The 27861-nt window shown below is 42.3% G+C and overlaps 1 long non-coding RNA gene across 1 annotated transcript; it reads right to left on the bottom strand.

Moving 5' to 3' along the window:
• Positions 1–350: 350 nt before the first annotated feature.
• Positions 351–26932, bottom strand: LOC143973929 (uncharacterized). The gene is made up of 3 exons (XR_013272137.1): positions 26709–26932; positions 23650–23877; positions 351–4628 (listed from the first exon to the last, which is right to left on the bottom strand). It is a non-coding gene; the product is annotated as an uncharacterized LOC143973929 (long non-coding RNA).
• Between the last annotated feature and the right edge of the window lie 929 nt (positions 26933–27861).

The raw sequence follows: 27861 nt of genomic DNA, 5'->3' as shown, positions 1-27861 counted from the left end.
TAAAGGAGCCTAATATTAGGTTTTTAAACAGAGTCCCACCAAGGACACACACAGGCTTCTCATAAGCCACTTCCTAACAGCCTGGTCCGTCTCACAATTCTCTTAACTAAAATTTATCTGGCCAGGGTTGTGTCTGTCAAAGCTTCAACGTTTGACCACACCCTGCCAAGTCCTAAATTCCTAAATTCCAAAATCTCAGCGAGTGCCTCCATTCTGTTGTGATTAAAATGGTATTTCTATATACCTGATAAAGACCAGCTAGGTGTAACTAACGCAATTACATTACTCACGAAACCCTTTTAACTAATGCTGCAGCATTAGGAGACAACGAGGAAAAAGCCCAGCCGATACAGTTTCAGCAGTTGTCTAATTTATTGTGGGAGGGGCTGCATGTTATATGCACCCTTATCAACCAATCATTGCATAGAACATGGGTGTGGTTAATACAGAGGCGTTCATTACATATCATTACATATCATTACTCATGTCATCTGCTTCTGAATCACAGTCATGGAATATGTGGCCCAGACATATTGTGACACAATTTCTTTATTTAGACAGCATAGAATGAGACTGCCTATGCAAGCTACATTTCCTTATGTGCATGTTTACAGAAAAACTGCTACAGTCTGCAGATACAGAATCTAAGCACAATCCCATATGAACTTACAAAGATGGAGTCACTCTGGTTCAGCCATATTACTACAATCCCCTCTAAGTCATGACAAACCACGAACATGACTTACTTCTTCTCACTGCGACATACTCATCCCGGGGGCCATAGTAAAAGTTAAGATATATTCTATTAGCTGCAGCTGGGTTGGAAGGTCAAGTACCTCGGAAACCATGCACATAATAAACCTGAAGCAGGCGTATAAAAATAATACCATAAGCAAAATTAGTACAACAAAGATTGCAATATCCCCAATCCAGGATTAATCCAGGATTCAGCATTGAGACCAAACCCCCCATGTTACCCAGGGGGCTCCCAAGCAATTATTTTGCTTTTTCATCATGTCAATACCCCCTCAGGCTCCTGAGAGGAACCATGCCCAGGTCATGTTCTTTTCCAGAAACAATGACCTAGCATAACGGTGTTTGAGGGGGCATCCAGGACGAACACTAGCCTTGAGCAAGTGACGTTCCTCACTGTCCCTGAGAATAACCACTATCAGAACCAATGAGGCCAAGTAACACCATCCCCTGGAATCATTCAGAATCCATGGATGGCATGGTCTTCCACAACAAATGTACGTGCTGTTGTCCAAGGCCAGTGGCTGTCTGCTTAAGGACCTGTTGGGCACCCTCAGAGAATCCTGCAAAAGCAAGCTGTGAAAGTAGCTTGGCCATCTCAGTATGGGGGCCAGAGGCATGCATGAAGTGTGATGTAGGGCACAATCTAAGGTGTCAAGCACTGTGGAGTTCCTGTAGACTCTGAATGAACATCCCCTCTATGTCCAATCAGTGTGTTACTAGTGATTTTATCCGGTAGGCCACATATAACCTTAAGGCTCCCCCCAGAACACAGAGGCTGGTAGATGACATGTGAACCAATACATATACAATACAGTGCCTATGCCAGCATCCCTTCAAACAGTATACACTGAAATGGTCGAGCATGTACTGGACACACTACAACAACAATCCCAATATTACCCCCTGACCCTCACCCGGATCACCTTCTAAGCATGCAAAAATAGGAAACAACAAACATGTAATCTCAGCTGCATAGCAATTGTCCATGGAATGCAAAAGAGAGGAAGGGGCGTGACAGTCCATAGAAACAAGTGGGAGGGGCATGATAGCCTTTAGGCCAAATGAAAATAGTCCCAAAGAAAACACTCAAAAAGAAAAGTCTCTTGGATGGCTTCTGAATGTCCATTAGATTTGCAGAAAAGGAAGGAAAAGGAAATGTCCACATTATAACTCTCATTCTGCTCAACTTTTTCCAAAACCTTTCAGTTCAATTCTGTGATCACTCATATGTACAGACATGAATTCTCTACCCCAAAACACTGCCTCTTTGTAAGGACAGAACTTGATATCCACAGACAGACTGGAACTGATGCGTTGGACGAGACCGGGGACTTTCGGCTGGCACATCTGGATCTTTTTCATGTGGTGCTCACAGGAATTTTGTACCCCAGGTTTGCGTCATGTGGCTCCCCCTTGAGGTATCATTCGCAGGAACAGTTTCTAGCCGGAGTCCGCCTTTAGTCACCTGAGCACCTCCTATGGTATTTGAACAACAAAGATGAACAACAAAGATTTCCATGTTAAAGCTGCAGTCACCACTTCATTAGAATAGGATATAGGGCAGGGTATGGATGGGGTGTAGGGTATGACTGGGGTGGGCATTTCTTCATGTGAATAGGGCTGTGGGTGAATGCAGGCTGGCTGGGGCAGATACTCCTCATCTGACATGAGTAGTCACAGAATCTACCAGATCAATTCAGGCCTTAACCATTGGAGATATTAAAAATAATATTCTTAATTGACTTAAACATAAGTAAAACATGCAGGAATGAAAATGCCCATTTAGCATTGTTAGTATAATTAAAATGGATTTTAATAATGTGCAATCATAAAATACATTAAAACGATAAAAAATTCAAAATGAAAAAAGTTTAAATGTAATGGCAAAAATCCCCATATAGACAGTACATATTCAACCATGGGAAAAGTGTGGCGACATCTGGTGGTGAAAATCTAGACTGATGATCTGTGCACATTATTCCAATAGAAGGCAAGGATGTGAAACAGTCATTCCTGTATTACAGCCTACTAAGTGACCCCCTACTGGCCATGGATGGTAACTAACCAAAATATGTTAGTCAGGGATAATGGCGATAAAAAAAATATATAAAAATATGTAAAAATTTTAAATTATTTACTTCCAAAAACTAGAAATACCAGAAAAAAAGGGGGCAAACCTCCAATTTAGGGACTAGGGTCTAATAATTAGTAATAAAACAATTGAAGTCCAGCTCAATGTTTAACCCCTACGGGGTAAGAGTCTGGAGCTCAAAAATCCACCTAGATTCATTCTGGGAAATGTGTTTTATCATATTTGAACCTCTCCAATGCCTGTCCACGTGATCAATAGCGTAGAAAGACAGGGATGAGGGGCCCCGACCATGGGATGAAAGAAAATGGTTCGATACGCTATGTTTCGGGAAACCATTGTGTATATTTGCAATATGTTCTCCAACGTGTATAGCTAGAGTCCGGGAGTTACGACCCACATATTGAAACCTACACTTACATTCCACACGTAGGTAACATGCCTGATATTAAAAGTGATGAAACTTTTTATGGGGTATTCCTTGTGGGTCTGATTGGATTTAAAATGTGTGCGTTTCCTGGGTGCAGTCAGGGTGTTCCTGCAAGGTAGACACCTCCCGCACGTGTAAAAACCTTTAAAATCAAACATGGTGGTTTTGGGTCGACTGGGGGATCAGGTATATTTTTAACCAATTTAGTTCTAAGTCCAGGGGCTCTGCAATAGATGAACTTGGGTCTATTTGGTAACATTTCTCTCAAAGTGGGGTCTTTTTATAAAATAGGCCAATACGTTTTAAAAATTTTCTCAACGTATTTGTACTGTTTATTAAAACCTGTGATAAAAGTGATGTCTTTTACAAATGTACGTGCTGTTGTCCAAGGCCAGTGGCTGTCTGCTTAAGGACCTGTTGGGCACCCTCAGAGAATCCTGCAAAAGCAAGCTGTGAAAGTAGCTTGGCCATCTCAGTATGGGGGCCAGAGGCATGCATGAAGTGTGATGTAGGGCACAATCTAAGGTGTCAAGCACTGTGGAGTTCCTGTAGACTCTGAATGAACATCCCCTCTATGTCCAATCAGTGTGTTACTAGTGATTTTATCCGGTAGGCCACATATAACCTTAAGGCTCCCCCCAGAACACAGAGGCTGGTAGATGACATGTGAACCAATACATATACAATACAGTGCCTATGCCAGCATCCCTTCAAACAGTATACACTGAAATGGTCGAGCATGTACTGGACACACTACAACAACAATCCCAATATTACCCCCTGACCCTCACCCGGATCACCTTCTAAGCATGCAAAAATAGGAAACAACAAACATGTAATCTCAGCTGCATAGCAATTGTCCATGGAATGCAAAAGAGAGGAAGGGGCGTGACAGTCCATAGAAACAAGTGGGAGGGGCATGATAGCCTTTAGGCCAAATGAAAATAGTCCCAAAGAAAACACTCAAAAAGAAAAGTCTCTTGGATGGCTTCTGAATGTCCATTAGATTTGCAGAAAAGGAAGGAAAAGGAAATGTCCACATTATAACTCTCATTCTGCTCAACTTTTTCCAAAACCTTTCAGTTCAATTCTGTGATCACTCATATGTACAGACATGAATTCTCTACCCCAAAACACTGCCTCTTTGTAAGGACAGAACTTGATATCCACAGACAGACTGGAACTGATGCGTTGGACGAGACCGGGGACTTTCGGCTGGCACATCTGGATCTTTTTCATGTGGTGCTCACAGGAATTTTGTACCCCAGGTTTGCGTCATGTGGCTCCCCCTTGAGGTATCATTCGCAGGAACAGTTTCTAGCCGGAGTCCGCCTTTAGTCACCTGAGCACCTCCTATGGTATTTGAACAACAAAGATGAACAACAAAGATTTCCATGTTAAAGCTGCAGTCACCACTTCATTAGAATAGGATATAGGGCAGGGTATGGATGGGGTGTAGGGTATGACTGGGGTGGGCATTTCTTCATGTGAATAGGGCTGTGGGTGAATGCAGGCTGGCTGGGGCAGATACTCCTCATCTGACATGAGTAGTCACAGAATCTACCAGATCAATTCAGGCCTTAACCATTGGAGATATTAAAAATAATATTCTTAATTGACTTAAACATAAGTAAAACATGCAGGAATGAAAATGTTTCTCAGCAAGGGTTTTCATTATATAGCTTCAATATATCTAACTAAACATTTTTCCAAATCCAGTATCATAGCAGAACTTCAACAAAACTTAAACCTCTTTAGTTTCTTCTATTCCCGGGATCCAAGTGGACCCAAGGGACTTAGGACAGAACATTTTACCCAAACACATATTCTGACTCAGAAGTCTCCCAACTTTGCAAATATGTCTGATCATCAGCAACAAACAAAACATTGATGGATAAACATTTCATCACCAACACTCTATGACTGACACCCTGGTAATTCAGAAGGTAGATATCCAGAATAGTCATTATGATTGCTTATTTCAAATAAATCCTTCCCATCACATTTTAGTACCCCATGGACTCAATATACGCAGCAATGTATCTTGATTACAGTCATTTAATGGACTCAAACATTTTTTCAAATTTTCACCCTTCCTTTACCAAAATCCCTTTATCAATTCTTTTAATTTGATTTAACCCCAAACTTTTAGGGAAAGCATAACATGGGCCTAAACACAATATAAGACACCTTGTTGTGCAAATTCCAGACACACATACAACAACTCTCTCTCATCCCACATTCATCTGGCCATTCCATTCTTTCTTAATTTCATTCATAACACCTTCAAACCTTAATATTTTTCTCTCTAGTGTCCAGAATTACACAACACAGTTACTTCTCTTTTTCTTTACTAACCACAAATCCTCTGGCGTAGCGCCTGGATTATACAACTTCCCTTTTATTTACTTTCGAATTCTGGATTTCTTAATTATAATATTCTCAACCCTGTCAAAATCAATATTTCAAATAAATCATTGTTAATACAGCTTAAACACTATTAACACAATTTGCACAAATATAGCACATTTGCTGTTATCAGAAAAAAACACACTTTAACGCCAACAATGTAAGGATATGCAACAACACCCAAAATAGTCTTAAAGTCAGACTCTAAAAATTTGCATCTGATCAGATTCCTTTAAAAAAAACATTTGGTAATTTTATCAGTAACATGTCACATTCCCCTTTTAATGTTCCCAATTTACTATGGAGTGAATATGAGCTTAGTACAGTGGTGTGAAAAAGTGTTTGCCCCCTTCCTCATTTCCTGTTCCTTTGCATGTTTGTCACACTTAAGTGTTTCGGAACATCAAACCAATTTAAACAATAGTCAAGGACAACACAAGTAAACACAAAATGCAATTTGTAAATGAAGGTGTTTATTATTAAAGGTGAAAAAAATCCAAACCATCATGGCCCTGTGTGAAAAAGTGATTGCCCTCTAAACCTAATAACTGGTTGGGCCGTGTCCATTTATTAAAAGGCAACAGCTGCAGTATTTGTAGCTGCTGGCTTTTAATATATTTTTTTACAGTGAAATCCCTCTTTAAGTGTCAGCAGTATTCCAAAGTGTCTGAGCTTTCCTACCCATACCCTCTATTCCCAACTGAGAGACTGTGTTTTTTTGTTTAAAGTTTGATGCAAATAAAAATTCCTAAAAGGGATTCAAGTGTTGGTCTCTGCAGTTATTGGGCCATCAACCTCGGGAACCCCTAGACAAGAACAACAAGGTGGAGAAGGTAAACGGTAAGACCAGAAAAAACAGCTGCTCCTTCGGGGGTCAGTGCTACATATAAAACTGATAACCCTATCTGGACATTTGTTAAATTACTGGAGGATGTCTCTTGATGAAAAAACCTGTGTGTGGTGGGAAGAGTCACCAGTGAAGAGTGTAGGGCTCTGCAGAGCACTGTTAATCTGGTTCTGCCAGGCTGGATTCTGCCGTGTTCCCAAGGGGGTGACTAGTGTGGGCGATGATCTACACACCCACTGGTGGTGCCCCAGGTGAGTAGAGAGTTTGAGACCCTGTAGCAGTAACTTGGGGAACACAAGCAAAGATTAACACAGGCAGGGGGCCAGATGTTCAAGTGACAGATCTCAGACTGCCCTGAACTAAATAGAAGTGTGATTCTGATAAGCCCCCTGCCCGCAGACCCCCACAACCACCGGCCAGGGTTGTGGGGATGAGGCCCTTGTCCCCATCAACATGGGGACATGGTGCTTTGAGTGGTCACAGACCCCCAAAGCATGCTCACAATGTTGAGGGCATGTGGCCTGGTACAGTTCAGGGGGTTGCCTCAAGGGGTTAACTGTTTTCTGAAGATACCCCTTGCTACACCAGTGTTACACATAGGCATCCAAAGATGTGACCTATTATAGGAACACTCTTTACAATGAAGTTATTTGGCTAATTCTAAAAATCTAAAGTTTAACTACTGTTGTTGTGAACCTATAAGTCCCATGAGTCACTGCAAGGCTAACAGTTACAGGCATGACTCCCTCAGGCAGAGGCATGGTGAGACTTGTAGTTCCACAACAGTTTGAGATCCCTGATCTAATACAAAGTAGAATCAGTTGTTCTGGTATGGATAACTCAATTTCTTCCAAGCAAAAAGAAAAACAAGCCTAACAGAAGTGATAACAGGGTCACTTCTCTTGTGCATGATTTAGCATAGCCTTTTCTGCACACACATGACATCTCCTGTGAAAAGGAAAACTGATAGTAATAAATGGTTCATTGTATAAAGAGAGGCCTTGTGCATGATCAGATGACAGACTTATGACTGTTTTATGCTGCTGACTTCAACAAATGTTTATATGCAACACTAAGACTTTTTTTTTTACTGTTTACATAAATTGTAATGTTGGCCTATGCTGCAGATATTCCCTAATTTATTTCTTGCACATAAGTTAGCATGATGGCATTTTTGTTGCTGTACGTAGTATTGTATAGTTTCAGGTTTTCCATAATTATTTGGTCATGTTTTACATCTGTATTGTCACATACTGTGAATGCTGCTCGTGATCATCAGTGACTGTATCATCCAAAAGGCCCATACACACGATGAGAATATCAGACAAAAAAAATGCATTTGAAGCGATTGTCCAATAATCTATACATTAGTACACAGCTTTCGATAACAGATCACAATAGTTCATGTGAAACTATCCGAAGGGACAAGCACAGAATTTTTTCTTTTGTGTAGTTAGTATAGTATTTTTATTAAAAAAATTGTGTGACCAAGACCGTGCATGCTGGGGAACGAAAGAATACATTACAATACAATACATTATATCACTTCCGAAGTTCTATTCTTTTGTAATCTAAACATTTTTGATATGAGACTAGCATGCAAAAAAAAAAAAATGATCCTACATCCGTAAATTCTCAAAGTATGTACCAGGCTAAACAGAAACAAAATTAATGTGATAAAATGTGATTACTTGCAATATACTATGTGAACATTAGAGGTCGCTGCACACTTTGCTTCAGTTCATACATTACTGAATACTTGCTGTGTACAAGGTAAAGCTCTGTAAATACGAACATGAAAGTATAAATCTGATTGCTGTGGATTACATTAGCTAATGCCAATTTTTTTATTCGGTTAATGATTTAAGAGAGCTCTGCACCTAAAGAACAGGCTTATCTCAGAAATGATCAATAAATGGCTAAATATGTTTAGAAATCTAGTAAGCTTTCAGGAGACAAATGGGTTTATTTACTAAAGGCAAATACACTTTGCACTGCAAGTGCACTTGGAAGTGCAGTCGCTGTAGATCCAAGGGGGACATGCAAGGAAAATAAAAAACAGCATTTTAGCTTGCACATAATTGGATGATAAAATCAGCAGAGCTTCCACTCATTTCAGATCTACCCCTTATGCCGCGTACACACAACTGGTCTTCCTGACTGACTTTTCAGCTGAGTTTTTACATAGTATTACATAGTAGGTGAGGTTAAAAAAAGACACAAGTCCATCAAGTCCAACCTATGTGTGTGATTATATGTCAGTAATACATTGTATATCCCTGTATGTTGCAGTCATTCAGGTGCTTATCTAATAGTTTCTTGAAACTATCAATGCCCCCGCTGAGACCACCGCCTGTGGAAAGGAATTCCACATCCTTGCCGCTCTTACAGTAAAGAACCCTCTACGTAGTTTAAGGTTAAACCTCTTTTCTTCTAATTTTAATGAGTGGCCACAAGTCTTATTAAATTCCCTTTCGCGGAAAAGTTTTACCCCTATTGTGGGGTCACCTGCGTTCCGATGGACTTCCGAGCAAACGGAGTTGGCCACACACAAACAGACTAAGTCATTTTGAATGTGATGACGTAAGACGGGACTAAAAAAGGAAGTTCAATAGCTAGTAGCCAATAGCTTTCCCTGCGTCGTATTTGGTCCGTCGGACCAGCATACAGACAAACGGTTTTCCCGATAGGAATTGAGTCCGTCGGACAGATGTTCTATTTGTAGGTCCGTCGGATTTTTAAAATGAAAAAACAATCGGATTAGCCCACACATGATCGGATTGTCCGACGGACTGATTCCGTCGGACTTAGCCTGCCGGAAAGTCCGGTCGTGTGTACGCGGCATTAGATTAACAGCGACTGTACTTCCAAGTGCACTTTCAAGTGCATTGCAGTGCAAAGTGGATTTGCCTTTCGTAAATAACCCCCATAGTCTTATAGTACACATTAGAAGCCTACTCTGCAAAAGCATATGGGGATCATCAACAACAGAATGACTATTTGCAGTATCAGCGTAGTTTTAGTTTGCAGGGTTTCAGAGATGTACTTATACTGTAATGCACACAATGACAGCAGATCCTTGTGGTTGCACAGTTCTTTGTGCCTCATATAATGTATGTTAATTTAATATATGATGAGATGCTAATTCCCCATTTAGCCTAACATAAGAAAAATACCATACAGGAACTCCCATGCAATTGCTACACCTGCACTCAATATCAACCAACAATTATGTCTCAGTGTAAACAGTTTCTATTTATATATGAATATTCACAAAACTAGTCCCTTTGTTAATTAGGAAAAACACGTTTTGTTTATATAAAATAATCAATGACAAGTCCTTGTCAAATGTATACAAGCACTTTAGCTCCACAAAAGCTATTAACAGTTTAAAAATAAATGCTTTACTGTACTCCTCTCCAAAAAATAATAAATATCGTCCTGGTTTTTGGTCATGCATTTACACGTGGAAGCACACAGGTTTTCAAGAGGAGGCAAAGAGAGGGCTAATGAGCCCTTTGCATGTAGAGTGTATTGTATTGAGAACGTGCCTAAATTCTAACTGCAAAGATTTCAGTATCTTAACACCCAAAAGGAGCAAGTGATAAACTTTTTGCAGGGGGTCTCTGGATTGACAAAAACTCAATGTAACCTTAGATTGTAAGCTCCTTGGGTGCAAGGGCTGATGTGAATGTACAATATGCATGTAAAGTGCTGTGTAAATTGACGGCGCTATATAAGTACCTGTAATAAATAATAAAATAAGTTGTTTTCTAGGAAACTCCAGTTTTCGATTTAATGTATTGAAAGCAGTTGATTAAAGCGGTAGTAAACCCACAATTATTTTATTTTTTTTTAACACCTGCAAAGCAAAAGGCATAATGAGCTAGTATGCACCGCATACTAGCTTATTATGAAATACTTACCTTAGAACGAGGCCCCAACATCTGGCCTGATCCACGCCGAGGGAGCTGACATGCTCCCTCTGCGTTTCTTCCGGGTATCGCGGCTCCGGCGCTGTGAGTGGCCGGAGCCGCGATATCGTCACTCCCGCGACGAAAGATTTCATTCCGGCCAGCCGGCCACTGCCGGATTTTCAGGCCAAGAATCCCCTTGTGCGCATGCGCCGCTACAGTCAGCGGCGCATACCGAGGGGAATATCTCCTAAACCGTATAGGTTTAGGAGATATTTTTTTTACCTACAGGTAAGCCTTATTATAGGCTTTCCTGTAGGTAAAAGTTAAAAAATTTAGTATACAACCACTTTAAAGAGGACCTTCACCTTCATTCCTCTTTTTTTTTTTTTTCTTAATGCCTGCTTACCTAGTTGCGGGTCCTACACAGTTAATATATTCAACCGGCCAGCAGCTCTAGTGTTGTCCTGCTGAGATCCTCTTCCCTTCTGCCCCACGCTTGGTTTCAGGACACCATCTTCATGCATGACATTATCAGGAAGCCACCAGCTATTCCAGGTTCAGCCGGAGGCTCTCCCAATGACTCACCGCTAGGCCTGCCATACTCCCCTGTTACTTGCATATCCCAGGAGTGGGTAAAGTGCACATAATTTGACTAGCCTATGATATGCATGGGGGCGGGAGGGGGGAGGCTCAGAAGTGTTTTCATAAAAAAAAAGGAAAATAGACCAAAAAAAACCCTTATGAACAGTGGAGGGGAACAGATGAGGAAAGATAAAAAAAGAGGACGAAGCTCTGCAGATGAGCACTACTAGCAATGTGACAAAGTTAAAACTAGGTTTTTTGCTTGGTTATGGTTGTATTTTTCCAGATTAATTAACTGGAAGAGTATTTTAGTTGCTTGAAGTTAAAAGCTAGCAAATCACTTAGGGAATTGCTTACATAGTTGCATAGTTAGTCAGGTTGAAAAAAGACACAAGTCCATCTAGTTCAACCATAAAAATAAATAAAAAATAATAGCATACAATCCCATATACACAATTCTGTATCCACAGTTGAGGAAGGTGACAAACCCCAGCAAAGCATGATCCAATTTGCTATAGCAGGGGTAATCAGGTGATCAATCGAGAGGCAATTGGACATTCCCCAGATCAACTTTACCTATAAATGTCAGTACCCAATGATATTATGTACATTTAGGAAAGAATCCAGGCTTTTCGTAAAGCAATCTACTGAGCTGGCCAGAAACACCTCTGGAGGGAGTCTATTCCACATTTTCACAGCTCTTACTGTGAAGAAACCCTCCGTATTTGGAGATGAAATCTCTTTTCCTCTAGGCATAAAGAGTGCCCCCTTGTCCTCTGTGTTGACCGTAAAGTGAATACCTCAACAACAAGTTCACTATATGGATCCCTTATATATTTGTACATGTTGATCATATCCCCCTTAATCTCCTCTTCTCAAGAGAGAATAAATTCAGTTCCTCTAATCTTTCCTCCTAGCTTAGCTCCTCCATGCCTCTTATCAGTTGCCCTTGCCCTTCTCGTCACTTTCTCCGGTTCCCTGATATCCTTTTTGTGATCTGGTGTCCAAAACTAAACTGCATGTTCCAGATGTGGTCTTACTAATGATTTGTACAGGGGCAAAATGATGTCTCTCTCTCTGGAGTCCATACCACTCTTAATACAAGAAAGGATTTTGCTTGCTTTGGAAACCACAGCTTGGCATTGCATGCTATTATTGAGCTTATGATCTACCAAAAACCCCCGATCCTTCTCCACTATGGATTCCCCCAGTTGTACTCCCCCTAGTATGTATGATGCATTCATATTCTTAGCCCCCAAGGGCATAACTTTACATTTATCTACATTAAACCTCAACTGCCACATAGTCACCCAATTAAACAGTGCATCGAGGTTGGCTTGTAAGTTGGAGACATCCTGTAAGGAAGTTCTTCCACTGCATAGTTTAGTGTTATCTGCAAATACTGAAATGGTACTTTTAATCCCAGACCCTATATCATTTATAAAGATATTAAAAAGTAAGGGTCTTAGCACTGAACTTTGGGGTACATCACTGATAACCTTAGACCATTCAGAGTAAGAATCATTAACCACTACTTTCTTTCACTACCCTATGCTGTCTGTTGCTTAAAATATTTTTTCCAGCAAGAACTCATCTATACGGTCTTTAATTAAACTGTCCATTATCTTCTCAGCTATAGAAGTTAAACTAACAGGTCTATGGTTACTTGATTAAGACTTTGGTCCCTTTTCAAATATAGGCACCGCATTGGCCCTACACCAATCCAGTGGTACCATTCCAGTCATTAATGAGTCCATAAAAATTAGATACAGTGGCTTCGAAATGACAGAGCTCAATTATTTTAGGAGCCATGAGTGGATGCCATCTGGTTCAGGCGCTTTATCCACCTTTTATTCTGTCTAAATATTTTGGGACCATATCACTTTTGAGCCGTTGTGGATCATTTGGGGCTGTGTCAATACCGCCCCCATTATGGACATGAGCTCCCCCATGCTCCTTTGTATACACAGAGCTGAAGAAAGTAATACATTTTAATACATTTTACTACATTTGCCTTCTCTTTGTCCCCAGTCACCCGCTCTAGATTATTTTGTAAAGGGTCTACATGCTCAGACCTGACCTTTTTAATATAAATAAATTGAAAGAATTTTTTGGGGTTTGTCCTACTCTCTTTTGCAATCTGTCGTTCGTTCTGAATTTTTTGCTTCTTTGATTTCCTTTTTACATATTCTGTTATATTCTTTGTAACATTTAAAGATAATAGTGTTCCCTCATTTTTTATATTTTTTTTTAAATCCCTTTTCTTATTATTTTTAGCTTTTTTAACTTTGGCCATGAGCCACATGGGTTTTATTTTTAGCCTTTTAAACATATTGCCCATGGGAATATATTTTGCAGTGAGTTCACATACAGTCTTTTTGAAGAATTCCCATTTTTGTTGTGTTCATTAATGGCAATATTCCCTCCCAGTTTAATTCTTGGAAAGCAGTCCTCTTCCTTGGAAAATTTGCTCTCTTAAAGTTAAGTGTTTTTATATTTCCCGTATGTGTTTTTTGCTTACAGCTAATATCAAATTAAATCATGTTATGGTCACTGCTACCCAGATGTTCCTTTATATGAACATTAGTAATAATCTCTGCATTGTATGAGATTACCAGGTCCAACAGAGCATCATTCCTAGTTGCCTCTATTCCATCAGTGCCATTGCTCCAGTCAATTTCGGAGCAAGGAATATGGTAAGTAAAACTCCTCTACTCCGTAGCGTTACTAAGCATTTAATAATTTATTTCTGGAGTTGGGCAAGACAGTTTACTATTAATTTTAGACAGTGACTGACTTCTGAGTTCATTTATAAAAAGTACTGGCATGCAATAAACCCTCAATTATTTAAAACCACTGCAAATACCATTTTGTTCCTATAAATCTCTGGCACAGAAGTCTTACAGTAGCCATAAGCATAAGTGTCTTCTGGTATGAACCCCTACAGCTGCATATGGCAAATACGTGTCTCAGAGCACTCTGCATCCTCTTTAGAAACACTCTGACTGTCCCATCTCATGAAAAGTAATTTATAGAGCTTAGATAGTGTCAGGGCAGGAATGCCCTGGGGGGGCAATGGTTTACTGTAGGGAGGGGGGCATTTACTGTAGGGATGAGGGCACCTTCCTTCTGTTACAACAGGCTGACAGGAGTAGTGACAGCGGCAGTGATTTTGACAAGCGAACAACTGTGCAGTTTGGCATTTTTGCCCAGGGCACTGGGTGACCTTGTCCCGTCACTGGATAATGTACATGCATGTAAATATATTTTTCAAAATCCTTGCCGAAAATGCAAGGTATGTCTACATAATATATAGGGTAAATGGAAAACTGATACTTTTTATCTACTTCCACTTTAAGTAATTATAAAATAAAGCACTTTACCACCTGTGCTACTAGATTCATAGTTTATCTCCTCACTTGTCCATGCAATAAATAATACGTGGGCCGTACCATCAGGACTTTTTCCATAAGGGCCAATGAATATCTGGCCAGTATTCGGAAGGGCCGTGCCAATCACAGCGTACTCCGCCACTATTTGGAACATCATAATTCTGACGCTACAGGTACCCAATTCCAGATAATAGACAAATTTTTCCCACATTGGAGGGACTAATCTTGCCTATGGGTGGTATCCTGATTGGAAACTTATTGGAACCATGAATTACGGTCCTACTCACCATTCGGTTTGAATGTAGATTGGGACATAAATTGTTTTATCAATCAAGCTTAAAACAATTGAACTTCCCTGGATATATATTTTATATTCTAGTCTGCCAAATTTCTACACTATTTGCGATTAATTATTTTCATATTTTGATTGACCTTTAATTCTGTTTAGATGTTTCATCTACCTCTAGTATAACATTATATCCTAGTTTTATTTAAAACAGTTTTTATATTTTAGCTGTATTGGTTTTATTTATAAAGACAAATAGAAGAGGAACAGCGCCTTGCAGTAAAACTGTAAATTTTAATAAAATTTTAAAAATCAATACACTCACAAAAGTGGTTCATAGATGGGCATTGTAATAATTTCAGCATCAGAGAGGAGAGGCCATCAGCTGTAAATTTGGCAGAGGGATAGATGGTGCTTAGTGTTTGCGCTCCACGACCACCAGAAACAACGTATCCAGCGGTGTTTCCGGGGCTGGGACCATCCACATCATCTATCCCTCTGCCGGATTTACAGCTGATGGCCTCTCCTCTCTGACGGTGACTTTCAGATGCTGAAATTATTAAAATGCCCTATGAACCACTTTTGTGAGTGTATTGATTTTTTTAATTTTATTAAAATGTACCATTTTACTGCACTTAGAAGGTGCCCTTCCTCTTCCATTTGTCTTTTTCAGAGCACTTTTTACATTTCTACTCGGAACTGGCAGCCCCCTATGGACAGTTTCTTTTTAATTATTTAAATTATTTTACCTTATATTTCATGGACATTACTGACTGTAACAGCCCATTGTGGTCATTAATACTATTTATACTCTATGTTTATTCCCATTCAACACTATATGAGTTTGTTTACTAGTCATATTCAGAGTGCGCCGTATTATCTTTTGTTTTTTTGGTTTTAGTTATCCTATTCATGGCATTGATGTATTTTTGTAACCAATACTCCTCTATATTAGGGAGCTCTTTTTGTGGGCCTTCTGGGTGGTCTTTACAAGTGCACCTGTTTGTGGACACCCTTTGTTCTGCGCTGTGACATTGTGGACACCAGGGGGCCTGGACATGACAAACCACACCATGAGACTGACCCAATGTTCCAGGCAGGGTCATACATCAGAGTGTGGGAGTGGTTCGACTGGTTACCCTTCTGGTTTTTGGGACCATCCTCCTTTTGTCAGTGAGGTTTGGATCACCTCCGGTCCATTTGGAGCGCTGCACATGGACGCATATGCGCCTTGACCACCCGGCGGCTCATAAGATCCATGGTGGATTGTGTGTTGTACTTTGTGATGTGTTTTTCCCAATGAGTACCGTAAATTTGCTCATTTGGGGACTCATGTGACTCATTGGGAATCATGTGACTGGTCACATTATACGTCATGCCCCCAGAGGCGTTACATGACTGGCGCTTGACACATGGCTCTTACGAGTGGGTGTGTTTATGTGGGTCATGTGATCCGGCCCATTGTCGCGTGACCTGCAATGTGACTGTGCAGGTCACGTGGTTGGGTGTTCCTATCATGGAACATACACGTTCACAGGGTGCTCGTGTGAGTCACATGATTTTTCTATTTTATCATGTGACATATATGCAATGTCGTGATTGCTGGCTAGCGTCATCCAGCCTCCTCAACGCCACGGCTTGCAGCCGCGTGGTGACTTTTGGCGCCTTTTTCCTTGTGACGCCCCCAACACTAAGAAGAGCAGCATTGACGGAGCCTTTGTTACGGGCAGCTCCCGAAATTTGGCGCCTTCTGTTGTGTATTATTTCCGGGTTAGACTTCACAGGTTCTATTGGTTCCTATGCTCCTCCACCTATGGGGATATGTTTGGCGATGTCTCATTGGGGGTTGGAGATCATATGAGAGTGGAATCACTTCCGGTTGAGATACCGGAGGCGGACCTTCCCTCCCTTATTTGTCACATGTTGTTTTTGATTCTTTATAAATGCAAGCAATGTGGGGGAGCAATAATATGCTTCATTTGAAGTCTTTGAGGACAAAACACATCGGGCTTGCTACGCTTGCTCCCCACATTGCTTTTTATATTTTTATATATTTTATATATATATATATTTTTATATATTTTTATAATAATATACTTGTGATCACCAGTACTTGTACTCATTGAATTTGATGTACTGTTATTTTTAAAATAAATACCTTACGTTTTTTTTTTAACTACACCATATGGAGTCACTCATTTATTTTTATATTTTTATATTTTTATCCCGGTCCGATTGAGTCCATTTTGTATACATCAACAACTGGCAGACGCTCCGCCACAAATGGAAGTTTTATACTACATTGGAGAGTCACAAGTAGGTCCACCATATCCAGTAATGCCGTGTACACACGAGCGGACTGTATGGCGTACTTAGTCCGTCATACAATCCGACGGACAGTCCGTCATACTTTCGACTGAACGGACTTGACCACACACGGATGCACAAACAGTCCGTCGAAAGCTTGCGCGATGACGTGTACAGCACGTACGACGGGACTAGAAATAGGAAGTCCAATACACAGCAAAGCACCCTTCCGCCGTGTAAATCCTTTCTGAGCATGCGCCATTCTTAGTCCATCGAACTAGCATACTGACGAGCGGATTGTCCGCTGAAACCAAAGTACGACGGACAGAATTTTGAAAAATCCGAAATACTTAGTACGCCAGACTGCACGCTGAAAAAGTCCGCTGAAGCCCACACACGAGCGGACTGTCCGCTGAAATGTGTTTCGACGGACTAAGTACGCCATACAGTCCGCCCGTGTGTACGTGGCATAAGAGATTCCTTCTACAGAGGATTTCTTCATATTCACAACTGCACAGTTATTTGCACATTGTTGGTGCTTGAAGATTGGCTATCAAGCACGAGATGGACATACCTTTTGAAATTTCATTTTTTTTTTAGTCCTCTTCATTGAATATTGGACTTTATATCAGTTCACTTATTCTTTATTATTATTTCATTGGACATCACAGTTCATTGTTTTTCCTTGTAGTACTACACTGTATATTTTTAATTTCCTTTGGACTTTGAGTGCTAGCTGCTTTCTGTTTTTCTCTGACACTATTGTGGTTTAGCGCAGTAATTTCACCATTTTCCTTGCACATGGATATTTTTAGAACAATGATTTGACAAAAACAGGACGAGTTACCCCAACTGGCTAAGTCCGAGATCTTCATAGCTGGTACCCCCCAGCTGAGGTTAAATAGAATTCTCAGATTGGAGAGGGTCTCCTTCCCTAAATATTGTATGGCTTTGGACTGCCAACAGAAGGAGTGTACCAATAAACTGAAAATAGTCATGAGATGGGTGGAACATGCTGAGAAAATGTAACTTTGAGATGTTCACTTTAAATTTGCTAAGAGCCCAAATAGCTTAAAATACCTAACAACGTTGAGAATGCAGGTGATATATATGTATGTATATCAAGATACCTGCAGAATTTATCAGGTCCTTATAGTGTTGAATGTCACGGCATAGACATAAAGCAAAGAGGAAAAGGAGCACCCATTTGTATGATTATAGTAAGGCCAGCTTCACAGTAAGCACATCATAACCACATTTGCATTCTGTTATTTTAATTAACGTGCACTGCCCAACACTAATTCATACAGTATTGAATGCAGACCACACCAAATTAGGTCTGGTCACATCCATGTTGTTGTTGGCTTTAGGGACGAAGATATGTGGGCACATTATGATTCATTTAGTAATAGTAGTCAGAAGTCACCAGTAGGGGGAACCTGAGAACCATGACCTGCAAACATCACTAAGGTTTTCCTTTTATGAAGCATTCACATAGGAGATCTTTCTCTTCTGTGTGCCACTTTATGAAGCAGAGTAGATCGCTTCACCCTTGGAGGAGTGAAGCGATCTACAAACGCTTCTAACACTGGAGAACGGCCCCTAATACTGGAATCTCGTGAGACTTTAGGAGATTACAGTACTAGAAATTCACCGATACACAGAGATGTCAATTTATTAAGCAGTGATAAATTATCACAGCTCAATACACTGACACACGGTGTGATTAAAGCCGCGTACACACGTAGCGGTATGTCCGACGTACTTAGTCTGGCGGGAAGTCCGCCAGACTGTCCGTCGGACTTTCCGAACGGGCTACTTGCCCACACACGGCACTTTTTGAGCGGACTAATACGGCGTACTAAGTCCGCCGTACTATCCGCCCTACTTTTGAAATTAATGGACTCGCCCACAGACGCAGAGGAAAGTCCGCTCATTTCGAGCGCGTCTCCAGGTAGGCGGGGCCCGCGAAGGAGACGTCGCTTGCCCCGCCGCCTGGTATGGACTTAAAGGGGAACCCCAACACCGAAAAAAATCGGCGTGGGGGTCCCCCCCAAGTCCACAACAGACCCTTGTCCGAGCACGCTACCCGGCCGGCCAGGAAAGGAGGGGCGAGCGAGCGCCCCCCCCTCCTGAGCCGTACCAGGCCGCGTGCCCTCAACATGGGGGGTGCCTTGGGGAAGGGGGGGCCCCGCGGCCCCCCCACCCCAAAGCACCTTGTCCCCATGTTAATGAGGGGCGAGCGAGCGCCCCCTCCTCCTGAGCCGTACCAGGCCGCGTGCCCTCAACATGGGGGGGCCTTGGGGAAGGGGGGGCCCTGCGGCCCCCCACCCCAAAGCACCTTGTCCCCATGTTGATGAGGACAAGGGCCTCTTCCCGACAACCCTGGCCATTGGTTGTCGGGGTCTGCGGGCGGGGGGCTTATCGGAATCCGGGAGCCCTCTTTAATAAGGGGGCCCCCGGATACCGGCCCCCCCACCCTATGTGAATGAGTATGGGGTACAATGTCCCCCTACCCATTCACCTGTAAAATAAAAGTACAAAAAAAAACACAACACACGAGATAAAAAACTTTATTGCACAGCTCCGGGGGTCTTCCGTCTTCGGGGGTCTTCTCGCCGGACTCCTCCGCTATCTTCTTGTAGCTCTTTTGCTAGCGGAGGAGTCCGGCTTTCTTCCTCGCCGCCGGCCTCTTCTTCCGACTTCGGGGGTCTTGTCCCCCTCTTCGGTTCTTCTGCCGGGCCACCGCGCCTTCTTCTAGCTCTTTTACAGGCGGCCGCCGCCGCCGCCGCCTTCCGTTCTTCTTCTTCTTCTTCTTCTTCTTCTCCAGGAGATGTTGACTCGACGATCTCTCCGGCCGCAATGCCAGGGACGCGCTGCGCTGCCACTTATATAGGGACAAGGGGCGGTGTCACATGGCTTTATGTCACATGGGTTGGTGTCACATGGTGACCCCGCCCCCTTACGATGTCACAGTACCCATGTGACATCAACCCATGTGACCAACCCATGTGACATAAAGCCATGTGACACCGCCCCTGTGCAATAAAGTATTTTATCTCGTGTGTTGTGTTTTTTTTGTACTTTTATTTTACAGGTGAATGGGTAGGGGTACATTGTACCCCATACTCATTCACATAGGGTGGGGGGCCGGTATCCGGGGCCCCCCTTATTAAAGGGGGCTCCCGGATTCTAATAAGCCCCCCGTCCGCAGACCCCGACAACCAATGGCCAGGGTTGTCGGGAAGAGGTCCTTGTCCTCATCAACATGGGGACAAGGTGCTTTTGGGGTGGGGGGGCCGCGAGGCCCCCCCTTCCCCAAGGCACCCCCATGTTGAGGGCACGCGGCCTGGTACGGCTCAGGAGGGGGGGCGCTCGCTCGCCCCCCCTTTCCTGGCCGGCCGGGGTAGCGTGCTCGGACAAGGGTCTGTTGTGGACTTGGGGGGGACCCCACGCCGATTTTTTTTGGCGTTGGGGTTCCCCTTTATGTCCATACCAGGCGGCGGGGCAAGCGACGTCTCCTTCGCGGGCCCCGCCTACCTGGAGACCCGCTCAAAATGAGCAGACTTTTCTCCGGGCGGGAAAAGTCCGCTCATTTCAAAAGTACGGCAGACTGGCATACACACGGCCGGATTGTCCGCCGAAATGCGAGTCCGGCGGAAAGATTGGAGTGCAACACGGCATTCTAAGTCCGCCGTACTTTCGGGTCAAAAAAGTATGCCGGAGGCTACACACGGGGGGATTGTTTGGAGGACTTGAGTTTGCCGGACTTTTCCACCGGATTGTTTGATCGTGTGTACGCGGCATAATGTTAGTGAAATAAAAAGTCCCCTTACATAATATATACATGTATACACACACAGACATTATACATACATGTATATACACACACATTATATATATATATATATACATATACACATTATATATATATATATGTATATATATATGTATACACATAAATATGACAGGGGGACATGGTTACAGTGTTGGGGGGTCTGAACGAGGCATAAGGAAGTTAATTATCTTCCTCTTTCCTCCTCAGATCACCCCACATTCTCTCTTCACTCCCCGGTTCTCCACCTCTGAGTTGGTGAATCGGGGAGTGTGAATTCTGACACAGATCACCAGTGAAGCGCTGAGATCGCAGCTTCATAAAGTGACCGTTACTGTGTCAGTCTATGAGGATTCTCAGTGTGTGGAGATAATCTGCGGGAGAACAAGTTCAAACACTTCTCCCCCCCATTATCTCTGGTTTATAAACTGTTTATGGGCTGTGATCAGCGGCGATCCTCTGGATCTCCACTGATCACTGCTTCATAAACGGACACCTTTATGAAACCTTTTACCAGGGGGTACTTGGTAAAAAATATACTGTTATAAAAATGTGTCTGTTTAATGTTACTATTTTTATTTTTACAACTTCAGCTCTCATACCTGTATACCCCTTATGGACTAAATCATTTTTATGTGAATAGACCGACAAAAAATGGCACATAATTGTGAAGTGGAAGGAAAATTATAACTGGTTTTCAAATTTTTTTACAAATACATATGGGAAAAGTGTGGCGTGCATTTGTATTCAGCCTCCCTGAGTCAATACTTTGTAGAACCACCTTTTGCTGCAATTACAGCTGCAAGTCTTTTTGGGTATGTCTCTACCAGTTTTCAACATCTAGAGAGTGACATTGTTGCCCATTCTTCTTTGTAAAATAGCTCAAGCTCTGTCAGACTGGATGGAGAGTGTCTGTGAACAGTAATTGTCTTGCCACAGATTTTCAATTGGATTTAGGTCTGGAATTTGACTGGGCAATTCTAACACATGAATATGCTTTGATCTAAGCTATTCCATTATAGCTCTGGCTGTATGTTTAGGGTTGTTGTCCTGCTGGAAGGTGAATCTCCACCCCAGACTCAAGTCTTTTGCAGACTCTTACCAGGTTTTTTTTCCAAGATTGCCTTGTATTTGGCTCCATCCATCTTCCCATCAAACTCTGACTAGCTTCCCTGTCCCTACTGAAGAAAAGCATCCCCACAGCATAATGCTGGCACAACTATGTTCCACAGTGGAGATGGTGTGTTCAGGGTGACGTGCAGTGTTCATTTTTTTTTTGGCCACACATAGTGCTTTGCTTTTAGGCTAAAAAGTACATTTTTTGTTTCATCTGACCAGAGCACCTTTTTCAAAATGTTTGCTGTGTCCCCCACATGGCTTCTTGCAAACTACAAATGGGACTTATATGGCTTTCTTCCAACAATGGCTTTCTTCTTGCCACTCTTCCATAAAGGCCATATTTGTGGAGTGCACGACTAAAAGTTGTCCTGTGGACAGATTCTCCGGACTGAGCTGTGGATCTCTGCAACTCCTCCAGAGTTACCATGGGCCTCTCGGCTGCTTCTCTGATTAATGCTCTCCTTGCCCGGCCTGTCAGTTTAGGTGGACAGCCATGTCTTGGTAGGTTTACAGTTGGGACATACTCTTTCCATTTTCGGATGATGGATTGAACAGTGCTCCATAAGATGTTCAAAGCTTGGGATATTTTTTTAATTGTAACCCTGCTTTAAACGTCTCCACAACTTTACCCCTGACCTGTCTGATGTGTTCCTTGGCCTTCGCGATGTTGTATGTTCACTAAGGTTCTCTAACAAACCTCCGAGGGCGTCACAGAACAGCTGTATTTATACTGAGATTAAATTACACACAGGTGGGGGCCGAATACAAATGCACGCCACACTTTTCACATATTTATTTGTAAAAAAAGTTTGACAACCATTTATCATTTTCCTTCCACTTCACAAATATGTGCTACTTTGTGTTTGTTTATCACATAAAAACCCAATAAAATACATTTACGTTTTTGGTTGTAACATGGCAAAATGTGGACAATTTCAAGTTGTATGAATACTATTTCAAGGCACTGTGTTTGTTTTCAGGAAAAACAAGAGTTTTTTTTGGTGATATTGTCTTGCAAAAAGTATGTTATTTTTATGCAATCTATAGACAAAAATGTTTTAAGAAAGTTTTATTTTTCTACTTTGACAATTGTTTATTTTAAACAAAAATAGTATTAAAGTATAAATGTTATTCTATATTTTGTCCAATTTATAATGTCGCTAAAATTATATTTCTGGTACAAAGCATTGCAAATGAAACAAAGCCTTTTTTTTTCAAATGTGTGCTTTTTTTAATGCAAAAGAAAAAAACAAAATAAATAACAATGAATAAAAAGTTAAATTCACACTTGTACGACTCCAAAGTTGCACTTTGATACAACTTTGGCTTTGACCACTGATAATGGACAACTGTTGCATTGTATAACATACAAGTATGACTTTCATGCAACGTTTGAGGGTTAACATTGTAGTCTATGAAGTACTTTGAAGTTGATGAAACTTTAAGTCACACATATATTAATGGTTATCATTGGAAAACATGGGGAATGACTTGTCATGCGACTTTGATGTCCAAAGTTTCATGACTAGTCGCACCAGTGTGAATACTGTGTAGAAATAAAAAATAGTAGAAATGAATAGCTAAGTGTAAAAGGAGGTGGGGTTAATTAGGGATGATTAGATTATAGCCTCAATTTACATGAAAAAAAACAACAACATAAGCACAAGAGATATTACTTACCTTCAAAGTAAAGTGTCCCTTTTGCTTCTCCTTCTATTTCAGAAGAAATTTCCATCCTCCAATGCCCATCCCAACCTCCGCATTCCCCCATAATCTTCCAATGCATCGGGGGTTAATAGAACTGAGAAGCTGTCACGAGCACTCATCAAGACTGTCCGAATATGTCTTCCCGCCCAGCTCATCCATTCATAAAAGGTGATACTACAACCTCTATGAATGGAACAGGATCTATGAATGGAGGATGAGACAATAATTGAAAGGTCTACCCCATTCAATTCATAGATCAGGCAATAGGCATTTGTAAGCCAACAGCAGCAGCAGGAATTAAAAATTATGTGCGTTGATAAATAAAGCGCAACGCACATAAACACACAAGCCCTACATCCAAACAAATGAATTAGTAGAACCCACTTCATGACATAAAGTGATAAAAATGTGAACAGACAATATAAATATATTAATAGTGACCACACATATTGTATACAAAAATAATACTAGAGAACACCCATGTGTAATAGATCCAATGGCACCTGGTGTTTTTTTTTGGGGGGGAGGGCAAACAATCCACTGATCACGTCACCCCCTTCCCCCTGGTTGGGTCACGGACAGCTGGGTCGCGGGGGGTCACAGGTGGAACCCCCCCATCGGTCAGTCAGTCAGGGCCCTGCACTTACCCCATCTCGTGGCGGGTGGCTTCTCTCTGGGCTGCTGCTGTCTCAGTTCCCCAACATCTCCTCCCTCCTCCTCCTGTCAGCCAATCTGATTGGATCTCCTTTCAGCCAATCGGGTGACCCGCTTCCTGATTGGCTAGGAGGAGAATCGGTGTTACAATAATGAATATTCATTCGCTATTGTCACACAACTGGGTGGGCTTCAGGCGTAGTGCTGTGCGACCCGAGCTCACCATTTTTTGAAGCCTATTAGAGCCTCTGGCTCTAATCATGTGCTTAAAAAAAAAACACCCTCCCCCATTGTAATCCATGTATCCGGCGCCCTGCATGTAGATCAGGGAGCTGGATGCATGGATGCGGGGTGGCGCCCATGCGCCCCTAATGGACGGGCCACCACTGAATAGATCACAAATAGTACATAATGAAGTGCAATCAAGGTGGTTCAAAATCCGCTTATAACCTGTATCAACCAGTCCTATGTGTTCTCATTTCACCTCCAGTGAAATCTTCCCACAATTGCATGTGCACCACACAGTCAAACACAGTGAAACATTTCCACCAATTGTGCCTTTTTGGTTTGCTGTCACATGGAATATCCAAACCCAGGAGGTCATATAAGCCATATACCCTACAGGCGTTAATCCTCTCTCCCTAAAAGAAAAGTGTGGACTTTTTTTTAATGAATTATACTTATCTAGGTAGATGCAACGTTGGTCCGATTCTGCATCTGTCCCCTACCAGCTCTAAGACCGAGACTGACTGATAATACACCGCTGTCTGCTCTGCACCCCCCCCCCCCCAACCCCCCTGCTTACTGGAGCGCTGGGCTGTGGAGGAGGCTGGAGCAGCTGGATCAGGCTTGCTAAGAGGATGAGTCAGGGGATGTTCTAGGCCCCTGGGTGGATCTCGACCATATTGTTGTGATCTTTCCTCAGCCGGGACTGGCTCTGTGACGTCATCCAACAGCGGCCTTCAGCCTGGACTGGCTCTGAGATATCATCTGACAGTGGCCTTCAGCCCGCTGTCAGCTGAAAATGGGTCACAGGAGTGTAGAACGAATTGCACTCCTGTGATCCACAGGAGAAGTACAGCCAAACAAGCTTTGTCTGTACTTCTCGTTTAACCGCTTGCCGTCCGCCCACTGTCAAATGACAGCGAGGCGGTGCAGCACTTGGAGCACCGCAGGGGCACCCAGCAGTGCAATCGCAGCCGCGCCGCGTTGCTAGGACACAGCGCGGCCCTTATCTGTGTAAAGAGCCGTGTCTTTAACCATGTGATCAGCTGTATCCAATCACAGCCGGTTATATGTAAACATTGAGATGCTGGAAATCAGCTCTCCTCGCTTCACACTGACAGAGTGTGAGGAGAGGAGAGTCGATCAGCATCATCTCCTCAAAGGGGGACAGCTGGACAGCTAGGAACATAATCAGGGCACTGATCATCAGTGCCCTGATTACAATATAGAAATAAAGTGTAAAAATACAGTGCCCACCAGTGGCAGCAATCAGTGCCCACACTGCCCACAAGTGCCACAAATCAGTGCCTATTAGCCATGCCAGTCAGTACTGGCCATCAGTGCCGTCTATCAGTGCTGCCCATCAATGTCTATAACTTCTGTCCATCAATGCCTATCAGTGTCGCACATCAGTGCCACTCATTAATGCCCATCAGTGCCCATCTGTACTGCCTATCCATGCCAGCTATCCGTGTCCACCAGTGCCGCCTATCAGTGCCTGCCACTGCCGCCTATCAGTGCCCACTAGTGCCACCTATTAGTGCCCATCAGTGACGCCTATCAGTGCACATCAGTGCCACATATCAGTGCCACATATCAGTGCCCATAAGTATGGCATATTAGTGCCTCCTCGTTAGTGCCACCTCATCAGTGCCCATAAGTGCCGCCTCATCAGTGTCCATAAGTACCACCTCATCGATGTCCACCAGTTCAGCCTATCAGTGCCCATCAGTGCCACCTCAGTGAAGGTGAAAAATTACTTAGTTACAAAATTTACTGACAGAAAAAAAGTAAAAAAAACTTTTTTTTCCAACATTTTTGGTCATTTTTTTGTAAAAAATAAAAAACCCAGCTGTGATTAAATACCACCAAAAGAAAGCTCTATTTGTGTGAAGAAAATTATAAAAAATGTGTTTGGGTACAGTGTAGCATGACCGCGCAATTGTCATTCAAAGTGCGACAAGGTAGGCAAGTGGTTAAGGCTTTCTTCAGGCACAGCTCTTAGGACTGTAATCACACCAGCCTCTTAAGGGTTACTCCTTCTCCTAAAATACCATAAAGGAAAGCCTATCAATATTTTTATACCATATCTATGCAAATAATCTTTGACTCTGCATAAAAAGACCCTTTATGTTTAAGTACGTATCAGTTACCTTTTCAGTTGCATTGTAGATTGTAAACTCTCACAAGCAGGGTCCTCCTAATCCTCTTGTGGTGAGATTAATTGTGTTCAGTTCACATGCTGCTTGCACTGCTGGAACCTGTGCATCAGTGTATCAACGCATTTTTGTGTTAAAGAACCAAAAAGTGTGAACCCAGCCATAAAGTTTGCGAATATCCATATCTGTGTGAATCAGGCACAGCCTAACAAATTGATTCCCTGGGCTCTGTCTGTAGAAAACTAGTGTTGGAACACTTTTTGTTTATTATAAGGATGAGGGCAGGGAGGCTGGCTAAAGGTTAAGAGGAAGTGTCAGCAATTAAAGTAAACAATGAAATCCAGTTTCTATACAGTCTTTTCTATAGAGTATATGGATCCTGGTTTAACATCTAGTTTTTATGACTCCAGGAGCAATTGATACTGACACAAAGCTGAAAAACTGCTATAGACAAATGCCTCCTTAAAAGGGTTGTAAACCCTAGTGTTTTTTCACCTTAATGCATCTATGCATTAAGGTGAAAAAACACCTGCCAGTGACCAGCCCCCCAGCCCCCTCGTTTTAATTACCTGATCCCTGGAATTTCCCATGGAAAGACATGCTCTTTCTCTGCCCGGGGTTCTCGGCTCAATAGCAGAGCAGCCATTGGCTTCCTTCTTTGTACTCTCTCCATTTCCAGTACATCCTTCCTGAGGACTGGTGCCCAGAACTGGACAGCATACTCTAGGTGTGGCCGGACCAGAGTCTTGCAGAGCGTGAGAATTAATTACGTTTTTTAATCATCAAATTAAGTATTACCAGCACTTCTATAGAAAGCTAAGGTGATCTGCAGCACCATTTTATCCTTGGCCCTTTTAGTCAGGAGGAAGGACCTTTTGCTATTTGGAAATAACAGAACATGGACAACTAGAGTTTCCACAGGAATATACCATTCCGCTTGCTAATATATTGCCTCTTTCGTCTGTCAGTGTCACATACATGCAAGTGTTCCTGCAGCAGGAGCTTCCACATAGCAATTAGAAAGGGAAGCTAGGTGCTTTGGCTATTATCAGATTTGCTATGGAGTTTCCAACACATTCAGATTTGTTATGGAGTTTCCAACACATTCATCATGACAGCACAGCAAAAATGAGAAAGTCATATATTT

Source organism: Lithobates pipiens, unplaced genomic scaffold (assembly GCF_037356315.1).
Source record: "Lithobates pipiens isolate NorthernLeopardFrog02 unplaced genomic scaffold, aLitPip1_a1.2 Scaffold_13, whole genome shotgun sequence".
Classification (NCBI taxonomy): Eukaryota; Metazoa; Chordata; class Amphibia; order Anura; family Ranidae; genus Lithobates; species Lithobates pipiens.
The sequence above is the reverse complement of the archived record's forward strand: the minus strand, read 5'-3'. Positions and strand labels throughout refer to the sequence as shown.